Below are 17,676 nucleotides of genomic sequence, written 5' to 3' on the forward strand. Positions count from 1 at the left end.
TAAAGTGTGTTAACTGTAAGGCTAAGTTTTATAAAAATAATTACGCCACTGTTATTTTTACAACTTTTTTAGACTGTTGTTTCTTTTTTTTGTTTCAGAGTTTTATTTTTTCAATTTACAAAGCTGTTTGGCAGTAATGAATGAAATCGCTCACGCGGCCCACGCACAAAAACAGCCGACTTTAAACTTTTTACGTCAAAATAGATAGGTACTTTACTTATAACACGTAATACAATGACGTAAAAGTTTTCGTAGAGAAACTCTTAAGTAAACCGCACGTGTCCAAAATACAAGATGTTCAGTTCACTAAAAGGATTAAGTAGCTATTTAATCAGTGTGTCATCTCTCTTCATTGTTCAAAAACTGATGAGAAAGTTGCTTTTTATCCACAATAGTGGCAAATAAATAATATGATCCATAATTTGAGTTGTTTTTTCAAGTTGGCTGGTTGAATTAACTTTTAGGTGAGGAAATTGAACGATAAATATTTAATTTGGATTTGATTCGTATCGTATTACAATTAGTACTTTCCTCGTGCTGGTGTGGTGAAATTTTTTGTGTTTAATTCGGTACCAAAGTTTGTTTTACCCTCGTGCCTTGAAATCCTTGAAAACGGGAGGTAATTTTTGGTACAATTTCAATTACCTAATCAGAATTGTGCGCGTGTCGGCGGCTGCCCTACACACCAACGTAGTTATGTGCGTTTACGTGCACACGAACAAGCTCAATTGCATCGTGAACAGTAGAACAAGGGGAACTTATAACAGGCGAACTGTAAAAAGTGAAGCGAACTCACCTTCCACTTAGAGCGCTGCATGCGGGTATCGCGTGCGCTCTGCGCCTCGCCGGGCGGGCGGCCGCCCCACACGGCGTGCGCGATGCGCGCGTACGTGCACACGAGCGCGCACAGCGGCAGCGCGAACTGCAGCGCCAGCAGAGCGCACGTGTACTGTGAACTCTGCTCGACCCGTTCCCACTGTTCGAGGCAAATGTCTCTGGGAAAATTACATAATATTATTTCCTTAAAACTATTTCAATGAAAAATAATAACATTTTTCAATTTTATTGTCTTCGGTTACCGCGATAGTTACTCATGAAATAAAACTATGAAAACGGATTATATCACGTATATTGAATTTATAATACATCCCGACGTTTCGAACTCTTTACAGCGTTCAGTCACCCGTTGACCACGAACGCTGTAAAGAGTTCGAAACGTCGGGATGTATTATAAATTCAATATACGCGATATAATCCGTTTTCATAGTTTTATTTCATTTTTCAATTTTATCAACACTCACGTATTTACTCACGCATGACATATTTTATACCACTCCGTCGGCCTTTGGAGTGTCGATACGACGGGGATTGGAGCAGCTGTAGCGAGTGCTCCTCCCCACACGGCTGCCACCACGAGCTTGGCAGCAGCTTTTCCTAAGCGCGGCCGAAGCGGGCGCATTATAGCCATGTAACGGTCGATAGAGATGGCGAGCAGCGTGTACGCGGACACAAGCACGGACACGGCCTGCGAGTAGTTCACAACCTTGCACATGACGGCGCCGAAGGGCCAGTAGCGCAACACTAGCATCGACACGAACGAGAACGGCACACAAAACAGCGTCATCAGAATGTCCCCAACGGCTAAATTCACTATAAAGTAGTTCGTCACTGTCTTCATGCGCGGCGACGTCTGCACCACGAAACACACTAACCCGTTGCCCGCGAGGGCCACCACAAACACTATGCAGTACATAAAGTAAACACACGCTTGGAACAGCGGTGACGTCAGGAAATCCCCCGTCGAAGTGCTGGCTGAACACCAGCTCTCGTAGTCCGCCCATGTCTCGTTCGTATACACTGTAGAATTTTCTTCGATTGAAGCATTTTTATCTAATCCATTGTTTCGTCTCGGCTCATAAATTTCAAATTCATATTTCGTATGATTGATGCCATACATTATGTGGTTTTTTACATCCTTGAGGTTCTCCGAAACCTGAAAAGAAACGTATGTATAAACGATTCGCGGTATAACAATAAGCACGCTTCGAGGCCAATTCTAACTTTGGGAATCTTGTCCTGATCTGTTATATACATATCATCATCATTCGCTTGCCCTTGTCCTATTCACTTGGGGTCAGCGCAGCATGTCTTTTTCTTCCATACATCTCTGTCACCCGTCATCTCATGATTCACTTGCGTTAGTTTCATATCATCTTTCACACAGTCCATCCACCTTTTCCTCGGTTTTCCTCTCCTCGTACTTCCCTCCACATTCATTCTTAATAGTCATACTTGTTATGGCCATTTTTTGCCCGGATGCTGCACTTCATGATAAAAGCAAGCCGCTTTGCACAGTGCTAGTAGGGACCAAACTGAGTGATTTGACCCGCAGCAGCGCAAGTTTCACCCCTTAGGAACAGAGATGGCGCCACTTCTTTAAAAAATATTTCAAAAAATGCTACAAGCTAAACCACTGAACCGATTTAAATGTTTAATATCTCAAATGAAAGCTCATTATATAAATTACTTTTAAAAAAATACTCAAAAAATATATACTGATTACTTTCGACAAAAAACGGCATCTTAAGTTTTTTTTTTTACTCGATTGATAGTTTTTACTTGGTTTCTCAAAAAAAATGTATGGAACATGAATAGCTTAATGCATGTATCTATTACTGAATAAATAACAAGTATTATAAAAAACACCCGACACCGATACCTCTCATACTTCACGAAATATAAAAGTTTGAATGTGAGTGTAAATTTCTTCAAAATATATTTCAAAAAATTCTACAAGCTTAACTATTTGACCGATTTCAATGTTTAATATCTCAAATAAAAGCTCATTACATACATTACTTATAAAAAAATACTCATAAAACATATACTGAACCCTTTTGGCAAAAAACGGCATCTTAAGTTTTTTTTCTTACTCGATTGATAGTTTTTACTTGATTTCTTAAAAAAAATATTATGGAACATGAATAGTTTAATAAACATATATATAGAACTGAGTATATAAAAGTATTACAAAAAAACCCGACACCTATGCCTTTCATTCTTCACGAAATATTTAAGTTCAATTATGCACGTTCTTACAAATAAATCCTTTAAAAGAAATCTTCAACCGAAGTAAGTGCACTGATTTTAATATGAAATGTGTCATATGAAAATAAATCACCCAATTTATTTTAATAAATAAAAAAATTATAAATAAAAACTGAATAAAGTTTTTTCCTGGTGGTGAATTACAAAAAAATATAACAAATCTAAAATTAGGAATTATTTTTATTTAAAGTAACTACATTTGTAAACAAAAAACTTAAATGTCCTCTTCGGGTTCATATTTCATATTTATTTATTGCAACCATGGTTTTTTAGGTATTACAAATTCTTGGTAGTTCCACATGGACCCCGTGGGGGCATAGCAATATTACATGCATACTTAGGATCTAATCTTAAATCTATGTGTATAATATGACATGACAGAAGAACTCTTGGACAAGTTAGAGCGCTTACAGAATGTCTGTATAAGATTCATTTTCGGCCTACGGAAGTACGATCATGTATCTTACTACCGTCATAATCTCAATTGGCTTCCAATCCGCCGCCGCAGAGATCTTCACACTCTTTCTCTTCTCTTCAATGTTCTTTTTACACCTTCTTCTCCTGTATACCTCTCTCAAAAATTTCAATTTCTGGCTGAAGGCAGTGGCCACCGTCTCCGTTCTAGCGCGAATTTATCACTTGCCATCCCCTCTCACAAATCTCGTGGATACAACAAGTCCTTCGCAGTGCTTTCAGTGAAGCTGTGGAATGAGCTGCCAGTTTCGCTCAGACAGGCGCAATCGCTTGCGTCGTTCAAGGAGAGGTTAAAGAAGCTGTGGTTATCTGATTGACTTATGTGCCTATATTTGTATTGTATGTTGCTTTATATTTTTCTACTTCTTTCCAATTTTTAGTGTATTTTCCCCATTCCTTTTTGTGTAATATATTATATGTTTATCCTATTAATTTTGTATGTATTTATATCCTTTATCTTTCTGGTACCTTGTTGTACATTTTGCTACATTTGTCACCCTCTTTTCACTTTCTCCTCTCATCTACTCAAAGGTTAACTGGAAGAGATCCCTCAAAGGGATAAGTTCGCCTTTGTACATCTTATTATTTGTACCATGTAATTTTTAATGTGTATATTTGTACAATAAAGAGTTTACTACTACTACTACTACTAATATAAAAGTAGGTCAATTTAGTAGTTTTTATACATATAAGCCGAATTGAATCAGATAATTGTCAGTGTGTTAAATACAAAAATAAACGGGCAAATAATTATTATTAGGTGATGTTAAATTATATGGTTCACCGGTAGATGTAAAACTGAAAAAGAAAAGTCGTTTTGTTAAGTACTCGTACCATTCCAATACTACAAAATCACTGATCATACATGAACTGGTTGCTGTAAATTACTGTTGAATTATTTTTGTGCCTAGTTGATAACCATTAAACCTATAATTTTGTGCCAGACCTATAATTAGTGGTCAGCATGCAAAATAACCCTGGATTGAAAATTACATTAACTTACTTTTGATTTGTACAGCCACACTTGCATGATTTACACTGGGCTGTGCATGGCCAGCTGACGCGACGACACCCACAATGCATAGTTTCGCAGCCAGATTTGCAGCCACAATGGTCCAAGAGGCTTAATTGAGACCAAATCGCTGTAAATGCCGACCATTCCGGAGTCCAACTCTCTTTTTCCTCAGTCCATCCCCAAAAAGATGTACATGGTATGGAAACTTCTGGATTCAGAGCGTTTCCCCATATATGGCCCTCTTGGTAAGCTGCTCGAAGTGCATGTTTATAGAGAGCAGCTGATGTAGGTGGCAGGGTTGGCAGGTTCTAATTTCTCGGCCAAATCAGATTTGTTCCCTGAACGACGCCCTCCATTGACTGACAACGAAGGTGGACAAATTTGGTTTTCGTACTGAAGGAATTCGTTCAGATCAAGCTGCCTTTCTCTGGCCACTATAAAAAGACGGGAAAATAGGAGTATGTCAACTCAAGTTTTTGATTTTGTCGGTTGTCAGGTGTGTAACTACATATTTTAATTTTAGTATAAAGTAACCCTAGATTTGTGTTATTGTTTGGCCAAATGGAACACATAAACGTAAATGAAGTTCACAAATATTTGTTTGCTTCAAAAAACAAGCTTGTGACAAGCCTGCCACCTACATCAGCTGCTCTCTATAAACATGAACTTCGAGCCGCTTACCAAGCGGGCCATATATGGGGAAACGCTATGAAACCAGAAGTTTCCATACCATGTCCATCTTCTTGGGGATGGACTGAGGAAAAAGAGAGTTGGACTCCGGAATGGTCGGCAGTTACAGCGATTTGGTCGCAATTAAACCTCTTGGACCATTGTGGCTGCAAATCTGGCTGCGAAACTATGCGTTGTGAGTGTCGTCGCGTCAGCTTACCATGCACAGCCCAGTGTAAATCATGCAAAGGTGGCTGTACAAATCAAAAGTAAGTTAATGTAATTTTCAATCCAGTTATTTTGCATGCTGACCACTGATTATAGGTCTGGCACAAAATTATAGGTTTAATGGTAATCAACTAGGCACAAAAATAATTCAACAGTTAATCTACAGGCACATAAATTTTCCAACAGTAATCTACAGCAACCAGTTCATGTATGATCGGTGATTTTGTAGTATTGAAATGGTACGAGTACTTCTCAAAACGACTTTTTTTCAGTTCTACATCTACCGGTGAACCCGAAGAGGACATTTAAGTTTTTTGTTTACAAATGTAGTCACTTTAAATAAAAATAATTCCTAATTTTAGATTTGTTATATTTTTTTGTAATTCAGCACCAGGAAAAAACTTTATTCAGTTTTTATTTATTTATTTTTTATTTATTAAAATAAATTGGGTGATTTCTTTTCATATGACACATTTCATATTAAAATCAGTGCACTTACTGCAGTTGAAGATTTCTTTTAAAGAATTTATTTGTAAGAACGTGCATAATTGAACTTAAATATTTCGTGAAGAATGAAAGGTATGGGTGTCGGGTTTTTTTGTAATACTTTTATATACTCAGTACTATATATATATTTATTAAACTATTCATATTCCATAATTTTTTTTTATGAAATCAATTAAAAACTATCAATCGAGTAAGAAAAAAAACTTAAGATGCCATTTTTTGCCAAAAGTATTCAGTATATGTTATTTAAATATTTTTTTATAAGTAGTATATATAATGAGCTTTTATTTGAGATATTAAACATTAAAATCGGTCGAATAGTTTAGCTTGTAGAATTATTTGGAATATATCTTGAAGAAATTTACACTCACATTCAAACTTTCATATTTCGAGAAGTATGAGAGATATCGGTGTCGGGTTTTTTTTTAAATACTTGTTATTTATTCAGTAATATATACATGCATTAAACTATTCATATTCCATACAATTTTTTTGAGAAATCAAGTAAAAACTATCAATCGAGTAAAAAAACAAACTTAAAATTCCCGTTTTTATCAAAAGTATTGAGTATATATTTTTTGAGTATTTTTTAAAAAGTAATGTATATAATGCGCTTTCATTTGAGATATTAAACATTTAAATCGGTTCATTGGTTTAGCTTGTAGAATTTTTTGAAATATTTTTTAAAGAAGTGGCGCCATCTCTGTTCCTAAGGGGTGAAACTGCCGCTGCTGCGGGTCAAATCGCTCAGTTTGGTCCCTACTATCACTGTGCAAAGCGGCTTGCTTTTATCATGAAGTGCAGCATTTTGTTCATAACAAGTATGACTATAATACCTTTCTCGTCACATGACTTTCATCCCTCCGCATCACATGCCCGTACCATGCTAGGCTGTTATATACATATAATAATAATAATAATAATTAAGCCTCTTTATTTCCTTAATAATAATTTGATTTACAATTATATTGTGATTAATACATATATGTTACTTGATATCTTGGCAACTGTCCGCCCGCACTTGTAGTATTGGCAATAGCGGGATACACGGCAAACAAAAACAGATTGTTTTAGAGAGAGTGTTTTATAATCAGATATAACAGTAATGCGTGTATAAATTGTGCGTTACGTTGCGGTGTGTGTCGGGAGCGAATGCCGGCTGTAAAGCCTGTAAATAATGTTGCCTCGAGCCGTAATTCGGACTGTGTTTACTGTGTTTCAGCTTTCGCAAACACCGTGCTGTGGCATTTGTTTACGCCGACGTCGTGTCTTAGTTTATAATGAGACGTATTCTCGTTTATTTGGTTATCTTCATAATATAAGGTAAGTAATTTTGATCTGTTAGTTACTAAATAGGAGGACGCTTGAGTTAGAAGTTAAAGAGAAGAAGATTAACAAAGCAACAATCATGAGGGCGTGTTTTTTCGTTGTAAGTTGAGTAGAGCTGATCCAAAAAAGTGATTTATCTCGTAAGTACATTTCGCGTTCTAACTGTCACTTTAAAATTCGCCACTCGTTGCGAGTTTCCTATTTTTCGCACTTGTACCGTAAATAACGATGTACTTATAATATGTGTGTAGATAAAGTAGTGTATGCAACTGTACATAATTAGACCTTAAAACACTCGAGTAATTCTATTATGAAACGAGCGTACGCTCGACACACTTGTGTTTTGAGGCTCGTTATGTATCAGTTGTATAAACTACTATTACAAAATTTCGCTTACCCCCTTCGTTGCACAATGTACTATTCTTATAAGTACAACGAACTCATTTTTTACAAGGCTGAAGAAACAAATTCTTCTAAAAAGACCTAAATCACGTTCTCTGGACAAGGTTTAAGAAACCAAAATATAAGGTAGGTAAGTACTTATTCATATTCATGCTGCCAGTATCTTTGGTATAGAGAGAAAAAAGGGCTCTTTAGATATAGATTTTTAGTTTTTAATTAGTTTGTTTGCATTTTAGGTATACCTATATTTAGATTTTATACATTTATATTTATTTATTTATTTAATCTTTATTGCACAAAAGAAAATACAATCGTACAAAAGGCGGACTTAATGCTATGAGACATTCTCTACCAGTCAACCTTCGGGCAAAGCAGAGTTAAATAATGCATAGGCATGGCATATATCTGTATATATAATATTCATATAAATACATACAATATACATACTCTTAACTCGGGGGAGCCTCACCCCTAGAGAACGCGTCCCCAGGTGGCGGATAGGGGAACGCCCGTCTGGTGGCTCGCAAGTGTCACAGAAGGGCAGGAGCCAAATAAAATAACTCCCGCGGACCAACAGGCCGGAGAAGAAAACTTCGTTACCAAATCCCTGTCGCGAGCTCTTCGGAGGTATTCTGGAGTAAGGTCGTGGATAGTGCTGCATGCTTGGGTTTTAGTATGCAGTAGGGTTGGCGGCGGAAGAGCCCTATGATGGGCCAACGGCGGCACTCACATCTTGGAGCAAGATGAAAACCTTGGCGTCAGGTGGCAACCGGCCGTAAAACAAAAAGCCAAACCAATTTCTCCTCCTATCATGAAGTACAAATATAAAAAGAAGGGCATAACTACTAGGGCGTACCCCGTAAGCGACGCAAGTGATTTTGGAGCCGATACGAATGCGCATACAAATGAAAAACATACTAGGGCGTCCCCCGGAAGCGACGAACATAATGACAAAAAGATTAGAATACCAAGACACTTATCTAAAACTAAGCTCAGATTTGCCACTTGGAACCTAGGCTCTCTTACGGGAAGAAGTCATGAGTTGGCTAAAGTTTTAGATAGAAGAGAAATAAACGCATGCTGTATCCAGGAGACAAGGTGGCAAGGCTCTAAATCTAGAGACATCGGATTAGGATTCCAACTTATATACCACGGCGACAAAAATTCACGCAATGGTGTCGCAATCGCTCTGGACTGCAACTTGAAACAGCGAATAATCAATGTGGATAGAATAAGCGACCGACTCATGGCAGTAAAACTCGCCTTAGATGGTCAGCTACCTCTGAACATAATATGTGCGTACGCTCCTCAAGCCGGATGTACCGAAGGAGAGAAGTCCGCGTTTTGGGAGGACCAACAGGCGAAACAAAATTCATAGGTGGAGACCTGAACGGTCATATTGGAACAACATCTCTCACCTATCCTGAAGTTCATGGAGGATATGGCTATGGTACAATAAATAAGGAAGGAAGGACCATACTGGATTTCTGTTCAAGACATAGCCTTGTTATTGTAAATTCATATTTTAAAAAGAAATCTGAACACCTCGTAACATTTAAAAGCTCGGGAAATAGCACACAGATAGACTATGTACTCTGCCAAAAACAGTCCGTTAGGTATTTCAGGGATTGCAAAGTTATACCCGGGGAAGAACTTACTTCTCAGCATCGTTTACTAGTATCGGTATTCCTCCTACCAAAACCGATCAAAGTCCACAGAGATAAGACAGCAAAAATCAAATGGCGTCAACTATACACAGAAAAGGGTGAGAACCTCTTGACAGCTCTTAGAACCTATTTAGCTAAAGACACCACTGAGTACATCGATGCCAATCTCATGTGGTCAAACTTTGAACAAATGTGCAAAAGTGAAGCTTCGAACATCTTGGGAGTTTCAAAAGGTGGTATAAGTACTGAGAAAGATCCTACTTGGTGGAATGAGGAAGTCAAAGAAGCTGTTAAAATCAAGAGAGAACTCTTCAAACTTGGGCAGCTCACGAAACTGGACGTGGACAAGATAGAGTACATAAAAGCTAAAAAGTCAGCAAAACAAAAGGTGGCACAGTCGATTGCTAATTCAAAAGAACAATTTTATCGTAGACTTGAGGACGCCAAAACGGATGTTGAAGTATTCAGAATCGCGAAACAACGGCACAAGACCTCACTGGACATAAAACGTAATAAATACATCCGTAACACAGATGGCCAGCTGTTAACGTCAGATGCGGACATTAATAGTAGATGGTGTCAGTACTACAAAGAACTACTGAATGAAGAATTCCCCAGCCAACCGCTACAAGATATCGCACCAACCCTAGGACCTATTCATGCAGTCACTGTCGATGAAGTGCAGAGAACCGTCAATAAAATGAAGAACCACAAAGCTGTAGGTCCCGATGAAATACCAGCTGACCTATGGAAGAAGATGGGTCCTATAGGATGGGAATGGCTGGCACGACTGTTTAATGTGATTTTAGCGACTACTAAGATACCGAATTCTTGGCGACAGAGTTTTCTTATACCTTTCTTTAAAAACAAAGGCGATGTAAGTGTGTGTGGAAATTACCGTGGAATTAAACTTACCTCACACACTTTGAAAGTCTGGGAAAGGATTATAAACAATCGCCTCATAACTCTGGTGGATGTGTCGGTAAACCAGTTTGGCTTCACTGCTACCAGGTCGACGACCGATGCGATCCAGGCCGTCAGAATTATTATGGAGAAGCACTGTCTCAATCGTGAAGACCTACACCTTGTATTTATTGACCTGGAGAAGGCATTTGACCGCGTGCCTAGAAAGCTCGTCTGGCAAGCTATGAGAGCTCAAGGAATACCGGACTCTCTCATCAGCTTAATCCAAGACATGTACGACGACATAAGCACGAGGGTCAGAAGCCCGGCGGGAGTCAGCGAACCGTTTGCGGTAAACGTAGGAGTCCATCAGGGATCTGCACTGAGTCCACTACTATTTAACTTGGTGATGGACTTCCTAACCAGGAGTATTCAATCACCTCTTCCATGGTGCCTGCTGTATGCCGACGACGTTGTGCTGGTCGATAAGTGTGCACAACATCTGCAAGAAACCTTGGAAGCATGGAGACACGCACTGGAAAGCAATGGTTTGCGTATCAGCAGAAGCAAGACTGAGCACATGGAATGCCTATTCAGCACTGGCACCTCGCATCCATGCACCATAAACCTCCAGGGAAGTCCTCTACCAAAAGTGCATCAGTTCAAATACCTTGGGTCGATGCTCTCAGCGGATGCCACTATTGAAGCCGACGTCACACACCGAGTCAATGTTGCTTGGCAAAGATGGCGAGATCTCACAGGGGTTCTGTGTGACCGAAGAATGCCGATCAAGACCAAAGGCAAAGTGTATAAAACGGCAATAAGACCTGCCTTAACATATGGTGCTGAGTGCTGGGCGCTGAAAAAGGTGCACGAACAAAAAGTCCATACCAACGAAATGAGGATGCTGAGATGGGCTGCGGGTGTAACTAGACTTGATAAAGTGCGTAACGAGCACATCAGAGGAAGTTTCAAAATAGCGCCCATCACTGAGAAACTCTCCGAACAGAGGCTGAGGTGGTATGGACATATTATGAGGCGTGGCGATGACCATGTCGTGAAAAAGGCACTGACCCTTCAGGAAACCAAAAGAGGACCAGGGCGCCGGCCTGCTACTTGGTGGTCCACCGTGTCAAAGGATTTAGAACGAGCCCAATTAAATCCACAGACAACCCAGGACAGACGGTCCTGGCGCATGAGAACGAGGAGAGCCGACCCCAAATAATGGGATAAAGGCAAAGACGAAGAAGAAGAGACATACAATATACATACATACAAATACATAAGATATCAGATAAAACCTTCAAAACAGAAACACTAAGAATTCATCGTTCTGCCAGAAAAGTACTCACGTAACGATTTTTTAAATGCAAATCTATTCGGACACTGTCTAATTTTAACAGGGAGACTATTCCAAAGGCGAGCTGCTTGAATAGAGAAGGAATAGGACATAAAACCTGTTCGGTGGGGTGGCATGGACAAAGAAAGGTTGCCAGTAGAGCGAAGTTGACGGACACGAGAAACACCATAGTAGTTGAAGAAAGATTTGAGATATTCGGGAGATTGGGGATCATTAATAACAGAAAAGAGGGTGCAAAGCATGCGAATATTTCGACGAACACGTATAGGTATTCATGTTATTACCTAAATAAATTTCAAAATTCATACTTAGTAGCTATACGAGTAATATTATTAATGAAGGTGTCATCCAAATGATGTCATGCCGTCTTTGCATGAAACAAGTACGAGTATACCAATTTGTTTATTCCACCTATTCGCTACCCCTTACCAGTACTGTAATGTTTCTAACACGATTAAACTTTTTCTTTGCGGCCATCAGTCAACGTCGTCGTATAAAAAGGGTCTATTCAGACAAACAAAGTTTGAAATCGTACGTTATGGAAAGTGCGCCATTGTAGTGCTAAACGATTTCAAAATAAACGTAGGCACAAACATGTTAAGGTTGGTAAGGGTCCCCGGCAAGCTCGGTTCTCAGTTTACGTACATACGTGCTCCTAGCTAGTACTCATTATATACCTTGGTTATAAATAAAGACATATACCTAAATCAGTGTTTCCATCAAGATATCAATCAACTATCAAGATCAAGAATCATATCAGCTCAGATGTGCAACCCGTACAGGTAGCTAGTCGACCGCCATCGCCATCTTAGTGACATCGGCTCGTGATTAATTTCTTTGTTTTTGCTCATTAACGTTGTTTAAAGTGTAATACTGATAGCTTATTATGCAGTAAACTAATTAAATGTGAAAGTGTGCGGCTAATGAAGAATTAATCTTGATACGAGTTTAACCACCATTCTGGAGGCAACGCCAGTTAACCCACGTGGCCCATTGTAAAGTCCAGCTATCGCTTTACAAAAGCTAATAACCGCGTACACTGACTTGTACTAACCGTACAATATTCGTCGTATTATATAGCCTCAAATACCTTGACACTGGCTAAATTGTCCCCATGGACTGAAGCCATTTCTTATTTAAAAACTGAACTAATTTACAAATAAATAATTAAAATTTAAACTGTTTATTTCAAAAAAAAAGAAATTACAAAATCTACTCTCAGACTTAGCCTAATACAGGGGTCGGCAACCGGCGGCCCGCGAACCGCTCGTTTGCGGGCCTTGCGGCCCGCGAGCCTCCGGGTTACATCAGTCCTACGTCACTAAAGTGATCGAGTGAAAAAGAGTCTCTCATTTCAATTTAATTATTTGGAATTGGGTTGGGTTATCACAAGATCTACATTAAATGTGCTGATCGCTCAATATGCACAGACGTGCCAATATGAGTGTCTGCCTATCGCAATGTAAGAGCGTGCGAAGCACGCTGAATGTCGGGTTCCGCCCGACCTTTAAGCGTGGAGGGCTTGCTGGTTTTCGGGCTTCGCCCGACCTTTAAGGGCGCTCTGCATGTAAAAGCGCGCAAAGCGCGTATAGCTGAATGTCGGGCATCGCCCGACCTTTAAGTGTGAGGGGCACCGCAGGCGCCCTGTATGTAAGAGCGCGCGAAGGGCGCTGAATGTCAGGCTTCGCCCAACATTTAAGTGTAAGGGGGACCACAGGCGCCCTGTATGTAAGAGCGCGCGCTGAATAACTGATGTGAGGGACGCCGCAGGCGCCCTGCATGTAAGAGCGCGCCAAGCGCGATGAATGTCCGGCTCCGCCCGACCTTTAAATGTGTATGTAAGAGCGCGCGAATGGCGCTGAATAACTGTGAGGGACGCCGCAGGCGCCCTGAATGTAAGAGCGCGCGAAGCGCGCTGAATAACTGTGAGGGACGCCGCAGGAGCCCTGCATGTAAGACAATGAGGGGCGCCCTGTATGTAAGAACTCGCGAAGCGCGATCTGAATGTCGGCACTCTTTTGCATAAAAATGTATATTAAAAGGTGTCCTTTTTGACAAACGAAGATTTTGTCTAAGAAATTCACGAATTATTAACAGTGTGCAGCCCGCTGCAATTTTGCTAACCGCTATGTGGCCCTTGGCTGCTAAAAGGTTGCCGACCCCTGCTCTAATAGATGGTACGCTAAGTTTAGTATGGTCTTATTTCTATTACATTTATATTATTACTATTTATTTAACACGTATAATATGCTATATACATATAATATGATGCTTAACTTAAATATTCAGGCAGTGCTTTTTAACCGACTTCAAGATTTCAAAGGAGGAGGTTCTCAATTCGGTTGTATGTTTTTTTTTTTAATGTTTGTTACTCCATAACTCCGTCATTTCTGGACCGATTTTGAAATAGTTATTTGTTATACAAGGGTGCAAAGTTGTATTTTACCCGCGAGTGTGGAATTGAAACATGAGCAAGCGAAAGGATTCTATAGTTGAACCACGAGCGAAGCGAGTGGTTATAAAATAGAATCCTGAGCGTAGCGAGTGTTTCAACACACGAGAAGTAAAATACATTTGCACCCGTGTATAACACAAAACTTTTCCCCTCACTATAGCGAGGAAAGTGCAACATCCACAGGCGTTAGATCATCTTCATCACTGGAATCACAAATTTTTTTACGATATTATAACAGAAAACACTAGAAATTCGATTTTTACGTGAGTCGGTGAGAAGAACAGTAAAAATTTTGTTGACAATGTTGACATTTCTGTTCTGACGTTCAGAAATGTCAACGATGCGTTTTGAAATTGCATCGACTCAACTTGTGCGTTCAGAATTATATTTAACATCGTTACAAAAAATCTAACGTTTCTTATGGAATTTTAAGGTTTATGACTTAAAATTATTAAATAAAGCTAAATTTGGTATTTTTTATTAGATTCTCAAACTATTTATTTAATGATAATTAATATCGAACGAACCATTATTATGAGCGTTTTACGTTTTGTTATCTGTCAAGCTACTTAAACACGCTCCATCCAAGGTCAATTTACTTTCCCCACTAGTGGATAAAATGCGTTTTTCTCCGCTTGTTTTAAAGGATAATAGACGGCTTTCCGAGCTAGTGAGGGAAAAATTCTTTTTTTGATTGTAAGTATATACATACAGATTGGTCCCGTTTTTGTCAAAAAGCAGTTCTGATGATGGGATCCATGAGGAATCAAGGGAACTCCTCAAATGTTAAAGGCATACATATAGTGATTTTAGTATTTTCATCAACAAATCAAGCATTTACAATTAAAAAAGTGAAATTTGATGAACTGGAACTGCTGATGATGATCAGAACGGACCTCTTCAAGAAATCTCTGAATGGGGTCGACTAAACTTAGTCCGTTTTAACCCTGCCAAGACACAGGTTTGCGCGTTTACCGCAAAAAAGTTAGAGTTTGTCGTATCACCTCGTTTTGAGAGCACTCCCCTGACTGCCGCAGCCAGTATCGGAATCCTCGGCATCGACATTTTGAGTGAAGTCCAGTTCCGCGGCCATTTAGAGGGTAAGGCCAAATTAGCCTCAAAAAAGCTCGGTGTGCTTAACAGATCGAGAAAGTATTTCACGCCGGCCCACCGCCTACAGCTGTATAAAGCGCAGGTTCGCCCACACATGGAATACTGTTCTCATCTATGGGCAGGGGCACCCCAATACCAGCTTCTCCCTCTGGACCGCATCCAGCGAAGAGCGACTCGAATTGTCGACTGCCAGCGTATTTCGGAACGGCTTGACTCCTTGGCGCTGCGTAGAGATGTGGCCTCGCTCTGCATTTTCTATCGCGTGTATAACGGGGAGTGCTCCGAGGAATTGTTCGGATTAATCCCTGCAGCTTCTTTTCGCCATCGCCCTACGCGACAACATTACCATCCTCACCACTTAGATGGTTGGCAGTCCTCAACTGTGCGTTTCTCTAGAAACTTCCTGCCTCGCACAGCTAAACTGTGGAATGAACTGTCGCCTGCGGTATTTCCGGACCGATATGACCTTCAAACCTTCAAGAAAAGAGCGTATTCCCATCTTAAAGGCCGGCAACGCACTTACAACCCCTCTGGTGTTGCGGGTGTCCATGGGCGGCGGTAATCGCTTACCATCAGGTGATCCGTCTGCTCGTTTGCCTCCTATTTCATAAAAAAAAAAAAACGCATGGTTCACGTTTGGCGATTTGTCCTCTTCGTTATGTTTGTTAAGCAAGTTAGGTTTTCAAGACACATTTTTGTCAAGCTCGAGTTCTGATGATGGGATCCATGAGGAATCGAGGGAACTCCTCAAATGTGAAAGGCATACATATAGTGATTTTTGTATTTTTATCAACAAATCCAGCATTTCCATTTAAAAAAGTGACAACTGATGAAGTGGAACTGCTGATGATGATCAGAACGGAACTCTTCAATGACGCATAGTTCACGTTTGGCGGTTTGTCCTCTTCGTTATGTTTGTTAAGCAAGTTAGGATTTCAAGACACATTTTTGTCAAGCTCGAGTTCTGATGATGGGATCCATAAGGAACCGAGGAAACTCCTCAAATGTGAAAGGCATGCATATAGTGATTTTTGTATTTTCATTAACTTTTTAAAAGGAGGAGGTTCTCAATTCGGTTGTTTTTTTTTTATATTTGTTACTCGATAACTCCGTAATTTCTGGACCGATTTAGAAAAATCTTTTTTTTGATTGTAAGTATATACATACAGATTGGTCTCGTTTTTGTCAAAACGCAGTTCTGATGATGGGATCCATGAGGAATCGAGGGAACTCCTCAAATGTGAAAGGTATGCCTATAGTGATTTTAGTATTTTCATCAACAAATCCAGCATTTACATAAAAAAGTGGCATTTGATGAAGTGGAACTGCTGATGATGATCAGAGTGGAACTCTTCAACAACATATAGTCCACGTTTAGCGATTTATTCTCTTCGTTATGGACCCAGACCCAAACTTGGATCTGGACTTTTTTTTTAACTGCGAGCCTCGCAGAACCGAACTGCTATCAGAAAAGTGGGTTAGGTTAGGTTAGAACTGTGACCCTTACAGAAACGAAATGCTCTCAGAACATTGGGTTAGGTTAGGTTAGTACTGTGACCCTTACAGAAACGAAATGCTACTAGAAAAGTGGGTGGTTTTACCTCCTTTTAGTTAGGCAAAAGATGCTGTCTTTTTCATTTCATTGTCTGGAGTGAACCGTCAACAATAAGTAACCTTTCAACGGCATCCCCCATTGAAGTCGGTTTTTTTTTCTTAAAAATTATGTAACATTATTTTAATTTTATGGGGCTTACCCTCTTCTAAATAATATTCTAAATATTATAATCTGTTATTAAAATCAGAATCCGCCTGATAGCAGGACGAACGAAATTATATACCCTTTATACTAAAGAACCGGCTCTAGAGGGTAACCCAATAAAAGGTTTCGGAATCTGGTCCGCAGATTGAAAAGGACAATCCTAAAAGGGCTGTGCAAAAGAAATACGACATTTTTGCAGGCATTTAGTGAAAATCAAAGCTTGTTACCGAATATGATCATTAATAATGAATAACATTTTCCCTTCAAATGTTATCCGTTTAAGATCTGGCTTTACTGCTTGGCGGGGGTAGTATCAAATTTCCATGAGCGACAGAAAATACAAATTCGTTCGGTATTAAAGTTTTTAACTTGACATGTACCTATTTTGAGTTGAATCTATGAATGTACTACTATTTAAGTATAAATTGTATATTTAACATTGTATAAAACCAATTAGCATAAGTTTTAAATGAATAAATCTTATCTTATCTTATCTCTAGAGTACTACTAAATGCTAACTATTTTTGCAACTACTATTTAATTGGAGTAATTTATCATAGTAGTAGGCGAACTCATTTATCCGCTGGCAAGTTTATGCCTCGTTTTGTATTATAGTTTATCTTTGTTTGATAAAAAGTTACGCACATACCTTTGATATTAAGGTTTTTTTTTTCGTGTAACGAAATT

This window comes from Cydia strobilella, chromosome 8, assembly GCF_947568885.1.
Source record: "Cydia strobilella chromosome 8, ilCydStro3.1, whole genome shotgun sequence".
NCBI classification, from domain to species: domain Eukaryota; kingdom Metazoa; phylum Arthropoda; class Insecta; order Lepidoptera; family Tortricidae; genus Cydia; species Cydia strobilella.